Here is a 19,367-nt window from a genome sequence, read left to right on the forward strand (position 1 = left end):
TGTTGTTGTTGAAATTCAAGTACTTGCTTTCCTATTATAGTGTATTTTCAACCTATTGTGAGATTTTCTCATTGTTTCCTCTATCACCTTAGCTTTCTTTGCATCCTTCTAGGCCACATTCAATTCTAACATAAGATTGAAATTATGAAAAGTTAGATATTGTAGAAGAAGACGATAAGGGTAACACATCAATACAGTTGTATAAATATTTTCTACTTCTTTCTTTAAAAGAAACTATTAAATTAGTATTTTAGACAATATACACGCATGGCCCATTAGCTCAGTTGGTTAGAGCGTCGTGCTAATAACGCGAAGGTCGCAGGTTCGAGACCTGCATGGGCCAATGATTGTTTTATTTTTGGTTAAATCTGAAATCATTTGAGAAACATACCTAGTAGCTTAATTTCTATAATACTTTTTATTTCTCCTTGTTCAAATATATCATATAAATTACTTTACAAAAAGAAGTATATGATAGAAAAATGTTCACACACAATCGTTGTGCTGATGGTTGTCTTTGAAGGCATGCATCGCCTTGTAAAATATTTCTCATGGTTAAACCCTGGCAAATTAGGGTTTCTATTTATTTTTCCACATATAAACCGCGGCTAACCTACATAGGACTTCTACAAATTTTGGCAAATTAGGGTTTCTATTTATTTTTCCACATATAAACCGCGGCTAACCTACATAGGACTTCTACAAATTTAACACAGTCATGATTATGCTTATAGGTATCTGAAAACTAATTCCATCATATGCATATTCTTAAATTTCATTTCCTTTTGTTGGTTTATATGGTCACAATTGATACACCATGACCGAGCAACCCTATATTTAATTCAGAAAAGATTTAAGATGAACAATTATTGCTAGCTCAAGAAAGAAGTACCTATACGAAGGATGTGATAATTTGTTATGTACACTAGGAAAATACATACTCCCTCCGACCTTATTTATCAGAAAAAAAAATCTTCTAATATGTTTAGTCTTAAATATAAGTCAGTGACAAAGAAAATCTAGGCACGTTTCATTCTTTTAATAAAAAAAAAATTAATCTTGCACTAGTTACTTAACACTACCTCTTTTTTTTATTAGAAGTCGTTTTGACATTTTCGTTTATATTAAAAAAATGTAATCATTGTTGTATGATAAAGAGAAATTATGAAATATTATAAAATTATCTTTTATTAATGGTATTATAAAGATAAACTTAAAGAAAGGGAAGAAGAGAGAGTAATAAATTCTCAAGCGTATAATAAGAAAAATAATATTAATGATTTATTGGTATTGTGAAATGACTTATAAATGGGTACATTTATTTTCTCAAAGCGAATTATAATAAAAAAATAGAGGGAGTATTGTTAGGGGATGACAATTTAATTAAGGGTAAATTAGTAATTATGTTTGTTCTTGTTAGTGGAATCAAGAAAATTAAATATATTAACTACCATTCTTAATAAACGTGAAAGTTGTATTTTCTTTATTTATAATTATGGCCGAAGTACTATTTGATTAGGATGAACAATGTTATTATGATATAATAATTAGCGCCCGTACATGAAAGAAGGCCTTTATAGGCTATCACATGGCCAACCAAGAACATGATTTGATCAACCCTTCAAAATAGTCAATGACTAGAAAATGGTCATTTGAATATGTTTTTATTATCATTTCCTCAAGAGAATGACATAATAAAATGAATTGTATAATTAGTGTTTCTTATGTTATGTCTTCATCAGATTCATTCATTAATATGATGACCCTTCTTATTCGTCTCATTGAACTTTACAAAAGGTAATGACAGTGAAAACTAGTTAATTGTGGATAACAGTTGGGAAGTTGAAGAGTACGCCTCTAAACTCCTTAGCGATGCCCCTTATTTCATGTAAGACCTTTCTACTAAATTCCCATAAGTCCATTAGGGTGTTTTCTTCAATTCTATCCCGACATGTTTCCTTTGGCATGTCATCTATATGGAACTTAGAAAGACCTTATTTAATAACATCATTGTCAAATAACACTCATCTGATATTGAAACTTGACACATACCGTGATTCACATGTCATAATAGTTTAATTTTATCGTTAACAAAATATGATTACACGAAACAATATTTTCAAACATAACACTAATATCGAGATTAATCAAGCTTTATCTTAAATGACTTAATTATTATATACATCCATTAACTAACCTAATTAAGTCTAATTACACTTCATTATTTATCACCCATTTATTCTTAAGTGTTACTATTATCTCATGCTCACCTAAAAATAAATGTCGTACAACCTAAAAATTGATTTCTATAACGCTTCAAAAATTTATGACTTTTACATCCCTAAAACAATTTCTAATGCCTCATAAATCGATTTTTAGCTACCAAATTGCCTAATGAGTTCTAATACCTTATAAATTAATCTCCACATAACAACCACACCCTAATATTTTCATATTTTCAGCGCCTGACTAACCTCACTCATATGACTGAACCTAACAAATACATTGTTGTTGTTGAAATTCAAGTACTTGCTTTCCTATTATAGTGTATTTTCAACCTATTGTGAGATTTTCTCATTGTTTCCTCTGTCACCTTAGCTTTCTTTGCATCCTTCTAGGCCACATTCAATTCTAACATAAGATTGAAATTATGAAAAGTTAGATATTGTAGAAGAAGACAATAAGGGTAACACATCAATACACTTGTATAAATATTTTCTACTTCTTTCTTTAAAAGAAACTATTAAATTAGTATTTTAGACAATATACACGCATGGCCCATTAGCTCAGTTGGTTAGAGCGTCATGCTAATAACGCGAAGGTCGCAGGTTCGAGACCTGCATGGGCCAATGATTGTTTTATTTTGTGTTAAATCTGAAATCATTTGAGAAACATACCTAGTAGCTTAATTTCTATAATACTTTTTATTTCTCCTTGTTCAAATATATCATATAAATTACTTTACAAAAAGAAGTATATGATAGAAAAATGTTCACACGCAATCGTTGTGCTGATGGTTGTCTTTGAAGGCATGCATCGCCTTGTAAAATATTTCTCATGGTTAAACCCTGGCAAATTAGGGTTTCTATTTATTTTTCCACATATAAACCGCGGCTAACCTACATAGGACTTCTACAAATTTAACACAGTCATGATTATGCTTATAGGTATCTGAAAACTAATTCCATCATATGCATATTCTTAAATTTCATTTCCTTTTGTTGGTTTATATGGTCACAATTGATACACCATGACCGAGCAACCCTATATTTAATTCAGAAAAGATTTAAGATGAACAATTATTGCTAGCTCAAGAAAGAAGTACCTATACGAAGGATGTGATAATTTGTTATGTACACTAGGAAAATACATACTCCCTCCGACCTTATTTATCAGAAAAAAAATCTTCTAATATGTTTAGTCTTAAATATAAGTCAGTGACAAAGAAAATCTAGGCACGTTTCATTCTTTTAATAAAATAAAAATTAATCTTGCACTAGTTACTTAATACTACCTCTCTTTTTTATTAGAAGTCGTTTTGACATTTTCGTTTATATTAAAAAAATGTAATCATTGTTGTATGATAAAGAGAAATTATGAAATATTATAAAATTATCTTTTATTAATGGTATTATAAAGATAAACTTAAAGAAAGGGAAGAAGAGAGAGTAATAAATTCTCAAGCGTATAATAAGAAAAATAATATTAATGATTTATTGGTATTGTGAAATGACTTATAATTGGGTACATTTATTTTCTCAAAGCGAATTATAATAAAAAAATAGAGGGAGTATTGTTAGGGGATGACAATTTAATTAAGGGTAAATTAGTAATTATGTTTGTTCTTGTTAATGGAATCAAGAAAATTAAATATATTAAGTACCATTCTTAATAAACGTGAAAGTTGTATTTTCTTTGTTTATAATTATGGCCGAAGTACTATTTGATTAGGATGAACAATGTTATTATGATATAATAATTAGCAGCCGTACATGAAAGAAGGTCTTTATAGGCTATCACAAGGCCAACCAAGAACATGATTTGATCAACCCTTCAAAAAAGTCAATGACTAGAAAATGGTCATTTGAATATGTTTTTATTATCATTTCCTCAAGAGAATGACATAATAAAATGAATTGTATAATTAGTGTTTCTTATGTTATGTCTTCATCAGATTCATTCATTAATATGATGACCCTTCTTATTCGTCTCATTGAACTTTACAAAAGGTAATGACAGTGAAAACTAGTTAATTGTGGATAACAGTTGGGAAGTTGAAGAGTACGCCTCTAAACTCCTTAGCGATGCCCCTTATTTCATGTAAGACCTTTCTACTAAATTCCCATAAGTCCATTAGGGTGTTTTCTCAAATTCTATCCCGACATGTTTCCTTTGGCATGTCATCTATATGGAACTTAGAAAGACCTTATTTAATAACATCATTGTCAAATAACACTCATCTGATATTGAAACTTGACACATACCGTGATTCACATGTCATAATAGTTTAATTTTATCGTTAACAAAATATGATTACACGAAACAATATTTTCAAACATAACACTAATATCGAGATTAATCAAGCTTTATCTTAAATGACTTAATTATTATATACATCCATTAACTAACCTAATTAAGTCTAATTACACTTCATTATTTATCACCCATTTATTCTTAAGTGTTACTATTATCTCATGCTCACCTAAAAATAAATGTCTTACAACCTAAAAATTGATTTCTATAACGCTTCGAAAATTTATGACTTTTACATCCCTAAAACAATTTCTAATGCCTCATAAATCGATTTTTAGCTACCAAATAGCCTAATCAGTTCTAATACCTTATAAATTAATCTCCACATAACAACCACACCCTAGTATTTTCATATTTTCAGCGCCTGACTAACCTCACTCATATGACTGAACCTAACAAATACATTGTTGTTGTTGAAATTCAAGTACTTGCTTTCCTATTATAGTGTATTTTCAACCTATTGTGAGATTTTCTCATTGTTTCCTCTGTCACCTTAGCTTTCTTTGCATCCTTCTAAGCCACATTCAATTCTAACATAAGATTGAAATTATGAAAAGTTAGATATTGTAGAAGAAGACGATAAGGGTAACACATCAATACACTTGTATAAATATTTTCTACTTCTTTCTTTAAAAGAAACTATTAAATTAGTATTTTAGACAATATAAACGCATGGCCCATTAGCTCAGTTGGTTAGAGCGTTGTGCTAATAACGCGAAGGTCGCAGGTTCGAGACTTGCATGGGCCAATGATTGTTTTATTTTTGGTTAAATCTGAAATCATTTGAGAAACATACCTAGTAGCTTAATTTCTATAATACTTTTTATTTCTCCTTGTTCAAATATATCATATAAATTACTTTACAAAAAGAAGTATATGATAGAAAAATGTTCACACGCAATCGTTGTGCTGATGGTTGTCTTTGAAGGCATGCATCGCCTTGTAAAATATTTCTCATGGTTAAACCCTGGCAAATTAGGGTTTCTATTTATTTTTCCACATATAAACCGCGGCTAACCTACATAGGACTTCTACAAATTTAACACAATCATGATTATGCTTATAGGTATCTGAAAACTAATTCCATCATATGCATATTCTTAAATTTCATTTCCTTTTGTTGGTTTATATGGTCACAATTGATACACCATGACCGAGCAACCCTATATTTAATTCAGAAAAGATTTAAGATGAACAATTATTGCTAGCTCAAGAAAGAAGTACCTATACGAAGGATGTGATAATTTGTTATGTACACTAGGAAAATACATACTCCCTCCGACCTTATTTATCAGAAAAAAAATCTTCTAATATGTTTAGTCTTAAATATAAGTCAGTGACAAAGAAAATCTAGGCACGTTTCATTCTTTTAATAAAATAAAAATTAATCTTGCACTAGTTACTTAATACTACCTCTCTTTTTTATTAGAAGTTGTTTTGACATTTTCGTTTATATTAAAAAAATGTAATCATTGTTGTATGATAAAGAGAAATTATGAAATATTATAAAATTATCTTTTATTAATGGTATTATAAAGATAAACTTAAAGAAAGGGAAGAAGAGAGAGTAATAAATTCTCAAGCGTATAATAAGAAAAATAATATTAATGATTTATTGGTACTGTGAAATGACTTATAATTGGGTACATTTATTTTCTCAAAGCGAATTATAATAAAAAAATAGAGGGAGTATTGTTAGGGGATGACAATTTAATTAAGGGTAAATTAGTAATTATGTTTATTCTTGTTAGTGGAATCAAGAAAATTAAATATATTAACTACCATTCTAAATAAACGTGAAAGTTGTATTTTCTTTGTTTATAATTATGGCCGAAGTACTATTTGATTAGGATGAACAATGTTATTATGATATAATAATTAGCGGCCGTACATGAAAGAAGGTCTTTATAGGCTATCACATGGCCAACCAAGAACATGATTTGATCAACCCTTCAAAAAAGTCAATGACTAGAAAATGGTCATTTGAATATATTTTTATTATCATTTCCTCAAGAGAATGACATAATAAAATGAATTGTATAATTAGTGTTTCTTATGTTATGTCTTCATCAGATTCATTCGTTAATATGATAACCCTTCTTATTCGTCTCATTCAACTTTACAAAAGGTAATGACAGTGAAAACTAGTTAATTGTGGATAACAGTTGGGAAGTTGAAGAGTACGCCTCTAAACTCCTTAGCGATGCCCCTAATTTCATGTAAGACCTTTCTACTAAATTCCCATAAGTCCATTAGGGTGTTTTCTTCAATTCTATCCTGACATGTTTCCTTTGGCATGTCATCTATATGGAACTTAGAAAGACCTTATTTAATAACATCATTGTCAAATAACACTCATCTGATATTGAAACTTGACACATACCGTGATTCACATGTCATAATAGTTTAATTTTATCGTTAACAAAATATGATTACACGAAACAATATTTTCAAACATAACACTAATATCGAGATTAATCAAGCTTTATCTTAAATGACTTAATTATTATATACATCCATTAACTAACCTAATTAAGTCTAATTACACTTCATTATTTATCACCCATTTATTCTTAAGTGTTACTATTATCTCATGCTCACCTAAAAATAAATGTCTTACAACCTAAAAATTGATTTCTATAACGCTTCGAAAATTTATGACTTTTACATCCCTAAAACAATTTCTAATGCCTCATAAATCGATTTTTAGCTACCAAATAGCCTAATCAGTTCTAATACCTTATAAATTAATCTCCACATAACAACCACACCCTAGTATTTTCATATTTTCAGCGCCTGACTAACCTCACTCATATGACTGAACCTAACAAATACATTGTTGTTGTTGAAATTCAAGTACTTGCTTTCCTATTATAGTGTATTTTCAACCTATTGTGAGATTTTCTCATTGTTTCCTCTGTCACCTTAGCTTTCTTCGCATCCTTCTAGGCCACATTCAATTCTAACATAAGATTAAAATTATGAAAAGTTAGATATTGTAGAAGAAGACGATAAGGGTAACACATCAATACACTTGTATAAATATTTTCTACTTCTTTCTTTAAAAGAAACTATTAAATTAGTATTTTAGACAATATACACGCATGGCCCATTAGCTCAGTTGGTTAGAGCGTCGTGCTAATAACGCGAAGGTCGCAGGTTCGAGACCTGCATGGGCCAATGATTGTTTTATTTTTGGTTAAATCTGATGTAACAACCCGTATAATATATATCTAGAATAATATCATACAAGTGTTAAATTTTGGTACTGTCACAACATAAGTGCCTAATGGCATCAATATATATACATGTCCAAACTAAAACATCAATGGAACATGTCATACAATAATGCCTAAACAATAAAAATCTAAGAACTATGTACAACATCTTCATTGCACACCACTCCACAGCGGAAGATCATAATGAACAACAACCCTTGAAACATCCATAACAGTTTCTCTTAGATTCAACCTGTAAAGAATACCTGAAAAATAACAACAATAATGGGATGAGATAATAATCTCAGTGAGTTCTCCTATCCTATGGGTCCACTCGGCTCTACAGGGTTCTAATCAATATTCAACTCATATCCAACTCAAGTCAACAAGGAAAAGAAGACTTGAGCGATGGGGAAACTATCTCGCAATTGTATGGCAACATGCATCTGAGTTCTCATAACTCAACCACAATCATTATTCAGATTCACGCAACATCGATCCCCAACCGGACCTACGTCTAGGCCAAGGCTTGGTTCACGCATGTCCGTATGATTCGACTTTCGCGGTGGATATCCGGTTCCCCTATGGGACTTAAACCCACTTTTAAGAACCATCACCCGTACGGGACTCTAACCCACCTAGGGTATCTTTCACCGTATGGGACTCTAACCCACATAGGTGTCCACCTTTCCCCCATGTCCGCCATGGTTGGGGCTCAAACCCATTTGAGGCTCGAATCATTGGTCCCACATCCCAATGCTTACTCATCTAAGCATACCACAAGAGATGTGTACCACCACAGAAAACACACATTCTGAATACATGATCGGTTTCGCAAATCATTGGTTCCACGAACCATAACAAATTCATAAATCACAGGTGACTTCATTCACCATAATACACAATTAATAACATGGCATGTTCCATAATCATAGGTGACTTCATTCACCATGATACACAAATAATAACATGGCATGTTCCATACAATGCGTCTCATTCTCAATCATGGCAACAATTCGTCCACGACCTAACATAAGCGTCGTACGAATGAATACCGTATTCTCATACATATATCACATATGTTCCATAACCTAGATCATATTTCTAAGTTATTAATCACATTATTCTCCTAGGTTTCCTCACTCATCTTTGTAAAGTTTTTAATCATATTACTTCACTTTCCACATAACAACAATATTTAATTTTCATCATGATAAAATTCATGGCATTTATAAATCATATAATATTTTATAACATGGAACAATAATAATAGCCCTTTACGTTATCTTTCTAACGCATCCGGCCGTGTCCAAAACGGAGGTATAATACTCAATTAATTCATTAATCTATCTTAATGAAGATTTAGATTAATATTTATTCATTGCATAAGCATTCAACAACAACCTCTCTAGCCTAGTGGTAAGGCATGTACAGTTTTAAAGGAGGTCCTGGGTTCAAACCCCACTGCAGACAAATTCCAATTTCCAATTAATTCTCAGTAACTCCTTTCCTTAAATAAGTCCACTTCTTTTCCTTAAATAACTCCTCTTTTATTTTCCTTTCCATCTACCATTTTTAACTACCATTTTCACATAACACGATTTTTCAACACATAACATGGATAGGGAGTATCCACACAACAAGTTTACCACAATTGACACAAATCCTAACCCCAAAAATATAGATTATTTTCCCCCAAATGCTAAAACTATCTAAGAACTCACCTAGTAGAAGAAGAAGATGAAGTTGGTGATGATTAAGATGAGGTGATGGCGTTGATGAACATGATCTTCTTCCTTCCTCTTCTTCCTCTTTCTCTTTTCTTCTTTCTTTCTCCTTATCTTTTCCTCTTTCTTTCTCTTTCTCTTCTTTTCCCTTTTCTGATAACTCTCTTCTTCTATCTTTATCCTTTCTTCTTATCCTTTCTCTTCTTCTTTCTCTTACTACCACATAATATATATATAACATATAATACATATATATATTATAATATTAGGTAGTAACAAAGTATCCCAATTGATATTTCTTCTTCCAGTACCAATTGACCAATTATTAATGTTACCAAAGATGCCCTCTCTTGTACTTATTAATATTGGTCTGTCTCTTTTATTAATAATTAATCCCTTCAGAGTTTACCGGTTACTCTATTGGTCCCAATTGACAACATTTAGAGCACATAGGAGCTCTAATCGTTACAAATGATAATAGATAATTTACATAGGAATTCAATTGATCTCAACTGACAACTAATTGAGCATTTAAGGGAATATGGGATATTACATTCTCCCCCCCTTAAATTGAAATTCGCCCCCGAATTTCCTTCACTCAACGAACAAACAAATTTTGAATCAACATCTTAGTCCAACGCTTGACCTCTCTTCAATTCTAAGTCTCTGACATACTTATTCTTCTACTTATCTTTGCTGACAAATTTTACTTCTTCCCTGAACTTTCGAAACTTCTTGATTTCCATCACAATCTCATTCTGATGTTGGATTAACAATTAAACTTGCTCTCACTTAATTCCTCTTATATACCGCTCAACCTCAGTGGGTCACTTTCTTCCCGGAAACCACGACTTCCCTTCCTTGTACTAAGTTACACAAAACATAATTACAACATCTTATCTTGACTTGGTTAATCAATACTCATTAATTCTTCATAAGAAAATTTATTGATTCCTTAACCACACGATATTGACTACTCTTCCCTTATTATTCCTTCAACAAATGCGACAACTTTGTAATCCATTTATTGATAATCTCATAAACTTCACTTGATTTATTACTGTATGCTACAAGCCCTTACTCCTACTGCTTCACTTCTCTCGTACTACTCCAATGAGATAGAACCATTAGCACGAGATTGTCTTACTCTCATCCTTACCTCCATTCTTATGAGTTACTATCTCCATGATCCCCATAGACTTGATTGAGCTCTTTCATCCATCACCTTCAATTATGCTACTCTGACTCCAATAGTGGAACACTTGGGGTTCCTAGGCACTACTGTTTAGCTAACAATCTTCAAAGAAACACACTTACCCTCAGAGTGCCTACTGTCCAAAATGGTACTAGAACTTTACCGACTTCCATTAGTAGAATAACTTCCTTAATGACTCACAAAAGTGTAGAATAAGACCAACACTCTTCAGAAGATAGGTATCCAGGGGTTACATTACTACAACCATAAAACATAAAACATCAAAATTCATCATGTGTTCGATGCAGCTAAACCAAATTAGTTTGACAACATCCGGTTCTGGTTAATATATTCCATATCAAATCCTCTCATAGGGTTTTGATTCATTCAATATTTCTCCCGACACATAATCTCGGCCAATAACAAGGTAACACCGTCAAGGACTTTAAATCATCAACAAAACACCACTTTTAAGGAACTTAAGCAATCTAGAACATAACTATGAGTGTCCATACACCTCATAGAGTCACACACAATACTTCACACATATCTAGAGACACAATTTCACTTCGTATCCAAAATCATTCATCTCAATCGTCTTGTCCCGTCTTCCATAATCTTAGCTCATGCTCTTACTAACATACCACCCGAGTTACTTGTTTAACTTTAGGAATAACTGGTTCTCGTTCCTCCTGGGAAGTATAACTCATGAACCCTTCCAATAGGGTAGAGTATCATCGTACACATCCATTACCACTCTCAGGGAGTCTACATCTAAGGCTATGAATCCAAATGAATCAGTCAATTTCATACCATGACCAACCACTTCACACCTTATCAATTTATACCACATACCTAGCTAATCTCTTTCAGATCATCGCTTAGTAGGTCTCTTCCAAGTCTGTTCCTTATAGTGATTCATAATCATAATAGTGGTACTTCCCAAACTTACTTAAATTGAGCATGGTCTACTAGGTTCGTTTCCCACGCGTCTGACTTCCATGATATCTCCTCAGATGACCAACTACGCACTACACCTTCAGAAATCCCAATCTCAAAACTACCAATCTGACTTGTGGTGACTTGCAACTCCATCCTCAATTTGTACATCCACAACGGTACACTTATGACATTTAGGACATCCTTAGCTCCAACACGGTGTGAACGTCTATACTCCGCGACTAACCAACCAACCAAATACTTCTCAAGAAGATAAATAACAACCAGACTTCCAATAAGCCAATATTACTCTTTCAATCCAAATAAAATGCACTTAAGATGAACCTTATCATTGCCACACAATTATGGCGAGAATTTTCTTTTAAACCAATACCTACTACACACTGCATTATACCGGGGTCACTTGTCTCTATAACTTCCCACGAATAATCCTCATTGCCTCCCAATAAACTCTTGCAACATAAAATATTCCACATTCTACACTTAGTCCACATGCTCCAGCTTAGCTTATCTTTTGTTGGCTATCATCAACTAAACTTATTAGAATACAAGACTCACTGCTCAAAAAAATGTATGTTACTTTACATCCATCTCAAGACAAGGAATCCATTACACTTACTTGTGACCATAATACTGCTATCACATACTTCTCTTAACACCAAGGTTTAACTTCCTCTATTCGACTATGTAACACCCCAGACTGCTTTCAGGATTATCAACTAACCCCACAAATCAACACGGGTCTTTTCAACATGTTTTGTCCTCACTCGCACGCTTTCCAAGAAACTTCCCAGAAGGTCACCCATCCCAATACTACTCCAAGTTAAGCACGCTTAACTATGGAGTTCTTATTGATTAGGATACCGAAAAGAAGATGCATCTTGTTGATATAGGTAGTACCAATTAATCCTTATAAGCCTTCTTTCAACCATGTAGTCTCATACCTGCACAGCCTCAGGACCCCTCTCATTCCGATGTGAATTCGGTTTTTCTCTTAGAAGCTGCTAGGAGTGTCTCATTGTCATGCATCATGCATCGACAACCACTCCATCGCCCTCGGATGTTACATGTAACCACTCTTCGGCCTCTCCGACCTCGTGTGCCACACACTACATACTCTAGAAATCCTCGATGTGAATAATCATCAACTACACGCCCATAACTTTGTCTTAATGAATCTTAATGGTCCCATTGTGCCTCTATCTAAAATGTGCCCCATTACAATAGTTGTATTGCAACATCCACACTACTTCCGCACTCGGTGTTGACTTGTCTCCCTATGGTAATTCTCTCCGTTCCAATTACAAAACCATTCTACTAGAAGTCCTTAAATCCAACTTAATTGCTCTTATCCTTAACCAGTTCTCATACAACCAAAGCCCACTGGAGCTTCCATTACTATATAATGTGCGACATCGGCCTCCAACACAAACTCTTATAATTGATCTTTAGGTAACTCATCATTCCAAAATGGTCTCTTACTAACACTGAACCGCTGACGAGCTATCTCAAATCCGATCTCCCTTCTAAAACTGAACATACTTGGTTTATCTTCTAACCTCCATTTGGTCCATACACGTTTCACTTGGAATAGGCAACCATGTCCTCGAGTCTCTTCTTAGACTTCACCACTACCTTAGGCTCCCAACAAAACTGAACGTCCTTATCCCTCAAGTCTTCAACCACTTGCAAGGTACCATTCCAAATATATATATATTCCATTAAGTACTCTTGTCCTTCCAAAATATTTTAGTGGCCTTAGAAACTGAAACACTAATACACGACCTCACTTCCAGACCTTATGACATAGGCGCAACATAACCATCCCTTCTCCTTTACCATACGGAATCACTCGCAATACTTATTCCATATTAGTGAGTGTATCTTATTCCACTATCAAATTCACTCATTCCTCAAAATTCTGACAATTTATCCAATAGAAATCCTTAACTTCTTAACGCTGTTAACACCGCAGAATCGCTTGGATGATACACTACTCTTCAATTCCATAATACCCAATCATAACTCCTACGAAACTTCAACTGGGCCATCTAGTTCTCCTTACTTCCTAACTCTTGGCTTGAGCCTACTCTCAAAGCACAAGTTCCACCCACACTTCGGAGTCCTCGTGGTCGCTCAACCATGATCCTACCTACCATGCACATAGCATTAGGTTGATCAGGCCCAATACTACATACAATGATATTAAGAATCATGTTGGCTAAATACACATATGAGGCAGGAATAGATTTACTTATGATGTTTCAAGGCTAGGTCGAGAATCGACCTGCTCTGATACCAACTGTAACAACCCGTATAATATATATCTAGAATAATATCATACAAGTGTTAAATTTTGGTACTGTCACAACATAAGTGCCTAATGGCATCAATATATATACATGTCCAAACTAAAACATCAATGGAACATGTCATACAATAATGCCTAAACAATAAAAATCTAAGAACTATGTACAACATCTTCATTGCACACCACTCCACAGCGGAAGATCATAATGAACAGCAACCCTTGAAACATCCATAACAATTTCTCTTAGATTCAACCTGTAAAGAATACCTGAAAAATAACAACAATAATGGGATGAGATAATAATCTCAGTGAGTTCTCCTATCCTATGGGTCCACTCGGCTCTACAGGGTTCTAATCAATATTCAACTCATATCCAACTCAAGTCAACAAGGAAAAGAAGACTTGAGCGATGGGGAAACTATCTCGCAATTGTATGGCAACATGCATCTGAGTTCTCATAACTCAACCACGATCATTATTCAGATTCACGCAACATCGATCCCCAACCGGACCTACGTCTAGGCCAAGGCTTGGTTCACGCATGTCCGTATGATTCGACTTTCGCGGTGGATATCCGGTTCCCCTATGGGACTTAAACCCACTTTTAAGAACCATCACCCGTACGGGACTCTAACCCACCTAGGGTATCTTTCACCGTATGGGACTCTAACCCACATAGGTGTCCACCTTTCCCCCATGTCCGCCATGGTTGGGGCTCAAACCCATTTGAGGCTCGAATCATTGGTCCCACATCCCAATGCTTACTCATCTAAGCATACCACAAGAGATGTGTACCACCACAGAAAACACACATTCTGAATACATGATCGGTTTCGCAAATCATTGGTTCCACGAACCATAACAAATTCATAAATCACAGGTGACTTCATTCACCATAATACACAATTAATAACATGGCATGTTCCATAATCATAGGTGACTTCATTCACCATGATACACAAATAATAACATGGCATGTTCCATACAATGCGTCTCATTCTCAATCATGGCAACAATTCGTCCACGACCTAACATAAGCGTCGTACGAATGAATATCGTATTCTCATACATATATCACATATGTTCCATAACCTAGATCATATTTCTAAGTTATTAATCACATTATTCTCCTAGGTTTCCTCACTCATCTTTGTAAAGTTTTTAATCATATTACTTCACTTTCCACATAACAACAATATTTAATTTTCATCATGATAAAATTCATGGCATTTATAAATCATATAATATTTTATAACATGGAACAATAATAATAGCCCTTTACGTTATCTTTCTAACGCATCCGGCCGTGTCCAAAACGGAGGTATAATACTCAATTAATTCATTAATCTATCTTAATCAAGATTTAGATTAATATTTATTCATTGCATAAGCATTCAACAACAACCTCTCTAGCCTAGTGGTAAGGCATGTATAGTTTTAAAGGAGGTCCTGGGTTCAAACCCCACTGCAGATAAATTCCAATTTCCAATTAATTCTCAATAACTCCTTTCCTTAAATAAGTCCACTTCTTTTCCTTAAATAACTCCTCTTTTATTTTCCTTTCCATCTACCATTTTTAACTACCATTTTCACATAACACGATTTTTCAACACATAACATGGATAGGGAGTATCCACACAACAAGTTTACCACAATTGACACAAATCCTAACCCCAAAAATATAGATTATTTTCCCCCAAATGCTAAAACTATCTAAGAACTCACCTAGTAGAAGAAGAAGATGAAGTTGGTGATGATTAAGATGAGGTGATGGCGTTGATGAACATGATCTTCTTCCTTCCTCTTCTTCCTCTTTCTCTTTTCTTCTTTCTTTCTCCTTCTCTTTTCCTCTTTCTTTCTCTTTCTCTTCTTTTCCCTTTTCTGATAACTCTCTTCTTCTATCTTTATCCTTTCTTCTTATCCTTTCTCTTCTTCTTTCTCTTCCAATTAATTCTCAGTAACTCCTTTCCTTAAATAAGTCCACTTCTTTTCCTTAAATAACTCCTCTTTTATTTTCCTTTCCATCTACCATTTTTAACTACCATTTTCACATAACACGATTTTTCAACACATAACATGGATAGGGAGTATCCACACAACAAGTTTACCACAATTGACACAAATCCTAACCCCAAAAATATAGATTATTTTCCCCCAAATGCTAAAACTATCTAAGAACTCACCTAGTAGAAGAAGAAGATGAAGTTGGTGATGATTAAGATGAGGTGATGGCGTTGATGAACATGATCTTCTTCCTTCCTCTTCTTCCTCTTTCTCTTTTCTTCTTTCTTTCTCCTTCTCTTTTCCTCTTTCTTTCTCTTTCTCTTCTTTTCCCTTTTCTGATAACTCTCTTCTTCTATCTTTATCCTTTCTTCTTATCCTTTCTCTTCTTCTTTCTCTTACTACCACATAATATATATATAACATATAATACATATATATATATATATATATATTATAATATTAGGTAGTAACAAAGTATCCCAATTGATATTTCTTCTTCCAGTACCAATTGACCAATTATTAATGTTACCAAAGATGCCCTCTCTTGTACTTATTAATATTGGTCTGTCTCTTTTATTAATAATTAATCCCTTCAGAGTTTACCGGTTACTCTATTGGTCCCAATTGACAACATTTAGAGCACATAGGAGCTCTAATCGTTACAAATGATAATAGATAATTTACATAGGAATTCAATTGATCTCAACTGACAACTAATTGAGCATTTAAGGGAATATGGGATATTACATCTGAAATCATTTGAGAAACATACCTAGTAGCTTAATTTCTATAATACTTTTTATTTCTCCTTATTCAAATATATCATATAAATTACTTTACAAAAAGAAGTATATGATAGAAAAATGTTCACACGCAATCGTTGTGCTGATGGTTGTCTTTGAAGGCATGCATCGCCTTGTAAAATATTTCTCATGGTTAAACCCTGGCAAATTAGGGTTTCTATTTATTTTTCCACACATAAATCACGGCTAACCTACATAGGACTTCTACAAATTTAACACAGTCATGATTATGCTTATAGGTATCTGAAAACTAATTCCATCATATGCATATTCTTAAATTTCATTTCCTTTTGTTGGTTTATATGGTCACAATTGATACACCATGACCGAGCAACCCTATATTTAATTCAGAAAAGATTTAAGATGAACAATTATTGCTAGCTCAAGAAAGAAGTATCTATACGAAGGATGTGATAATTTGTTATGTACACTAGGAAAATACATACTCCCTCCGACCTTATTTATCAGAAAAAAAATCTTCTAATATGTTTAGTCTTAAATATAAGTCAGTGACAAATAAAATCTAGGCACGTTTCATTCTTTTAATAAAAAAAAATTAATCTTGCACTAGTTACTTAATACTACCTCTTTTTTTTATTAGTAGTCGTTTTGACATTTTCGTTTATATTAAAAAAATGTAATCATTGTTGTATGATAAAGAGAAATTATGAAATATTATAAAATTATCTTTTATTAATGGTATTATAAAGATAAACTTAAAGAAAGGGAAGAAGAGAGAGTAATAAATTCTCAAGCGTATAATAAGAAAAATAATATTAATGATTTATTGGTACTGTGAAATGACTTATAATTGGGTACATTTATTTTCTCAAAGTGAATTATAATAAAAAAATAGAGGGAGTATTGTTAGGGGATGACAATTTAATTAAGGGTAAATTAGTAATTATGTTTATTCTTGTTAATGGAATCAAGAAAATTAAATAAATTAAGTACCATTCTTAATAAACGTGAAAGTTGTATTTTCTTTGTTTATAATTATGGCCGAAGTACTATTTGATTAGGATGAACAATGTTATTATGATATAATAATTATCGGCCGTACATGAAAGAAGGTCTTTATAGGCTATCACATGGCCAACCAAGAACATGATTTGATCAACCCTTCAAAAAAGTCAATGACTAGAAAATGGTCATTTGAATATGTTTTTATTATCATTTCCTCAAGAGAATGACATAATAAAATGAATTGTATAATTAGTGTTTCTTATGTTATGTCTTCATCAGATTCATTCATTAATATGATGACCCTTCTTATTCGTCTCATTGAACTTTACAAAAGGTAATGACAGTGAAAACTAGTTAATTGTGGATAACAGTTGGGAAGTTGAAGAGTACGCCTCTAAACTCCTTAGCGATGCCCCTTATTTCATGTAAGACCTTTCTACTAAATTCCCATAAGTCCATTAGGGTGTTTTCTCCAATTCTATCCCGACATGTTTCCTTTGGCATGTCATCTATATGGAACTTAGAAAGACCTTATTTAATAACATCATTGTCAAATAACACTCATCTGATATTGAAACTTGACACATACCGTGATTCACATGTCATAATAGTTTAATTTTATCGTTAACAAAATATGATTACACGAAACAATATTTTCAAACATAACACTAATATCGAGATTAATCAAGCTTTATCTTAAATGACTTAATTATTATATACATCCATTAACTAACCTAATTAAGTCTAATTACACTTCATTATTTATCACCCATTTATTCTTAAGTGTTACTATTATCTCATGCTCACCTAAAAATAAATGTCTTACAACCTAAAAATTGATTTCTATAACGCTTCGAAAATTTATGACTTTTACATCCCTAAAACAATTTCTAATGCCTCATAAATCGATTTTTAGCTACCAAATAGCCTAATCAGTTCTAATACCTTATCAATTAATCTCCACATAACAACCACACCCTAGTATTTTCATATTTTCAGCGCCTGACTAACCTCACTCATATGACTGAACCTAACAAATACATTGTTGTTGTTGAAATTCAAGTACTTGCTTTCCTATTATAGTGTATTTTCAACCTATTGTGAGATTTTCTCATTGTTTCCTCTGTCACCTTAGCTTTCTTTGCATCCTTCTAGGCCACATTCAATTCTAACATAAGATTGAAATTATGAAAAGTTAGATATTGTAGAAGAAGACGATAAGGGTAACACATCAATACAGTTGTATAAATATTTTCTACTTCTTTCTTTAAAAGAAACTATTAAATTAGTATTTTAGACAATATACACGCATGGCCCATTAGCTCAGTTGGTTAGAGCGTCGTGCTAATAATGCGAAGTTCTGTCGCAGGTTCGAGACCTGCATGGGCCAATGATTGTTTTATTTTTGGTTAAATCTGAAATCATTTGAGAAACATACCTAGTAGCTTAATTTCTATAATACTTTTTATTTCTCCTTGTTCAAATATATCATATAAATTACTTTACAAAAAGAAGTATATGATAGAAAAATGTTCACACGCAATCGTTGTGCTGATGGTTGTCTTTGAAGGCATGCATCGCCTTGTAAAATATTTCTCATGGTTAAACCCTGGCAAATTAGGGTTTCTATTTATTTCTCCACATATAAAC

General features: G+C 32.9%; 5 non-coding genes across 5 annotated transcripts; all 5 read left to right on the forward strand.

The window, feature by feature from the left end:
- Nucleotides 1–269: 269 nt before the first annotated feature.
- TRNAI-AAU (transfer RNA isoleucine (anticodon AAU)) lies at nt 270–343 on the forward strand. Its single transcript has one exon. It is a non-coding gene; the product is annotated as a tRNA-Ile (tRNA).
- Nucleotides 344–2,775: 2,432 nt separating this feature from the next.
- TRNAI-AAU (transfer RNA isoleucine (anticodon AAU)) lies at nt 2,776–2,849 on the forward strand. The gene has a single exon. It is a non-coding gene; the product is annotated as a tRNA-Ile (tRNA).
- Nucleotides 2,850–5,207: 2,358 nt separating this feature from the next.
- On the forward strand, nt 5,208–5,281 carry TRNAI-AAU (transfer RNA isoleucine (anticodon AAU)). Its single transcript has one exon. It is a non-coding gene; the product is annotated as a tRNA-Ile (tRNA).
- A 2,358-nt stretch (nt 5,282–7,639) lies between these two features.
- Nucleotides 7,640–7,713, forward strand: TRNAI-AAU (transfer RNA isoleucine (anticodon AAU)). The gene has a single exon. It is a non-coding gene; the product is annotated as a tRNA-Ile (tRNA).
- An 11,316-nt stretch (nt 7,714–19,029) lies between these two features.
- Nucleotides 19,030–19,107, forward strand: TRNAI-AAU (transfer RNA isoleucine (anticodon AAU)). The gene has a single exon. It is a non-coding gene; the product is annotated as a tRNA-Ile (tRNA).
- Nucleotides 19,108–19,367: the final 260 nt, after the last annotated feature.

Source organism: Lathyrus oleraceus, chromosome 7 (assembly GCF_024323335.1).
Source record: "Lathyrus oleraceus cultivar Zhongwan6 chromosome 7, CAAS_Psat_ZW6_1.0, whole genome shotgun sequence".
NCBI classification, from domain to species: Eukaryota; Viridiplantae; Streptophyta; class Magnoliopsida; order Fabales; family Fabaceae; genus Lathyrus; species Lathyrus oleraceus.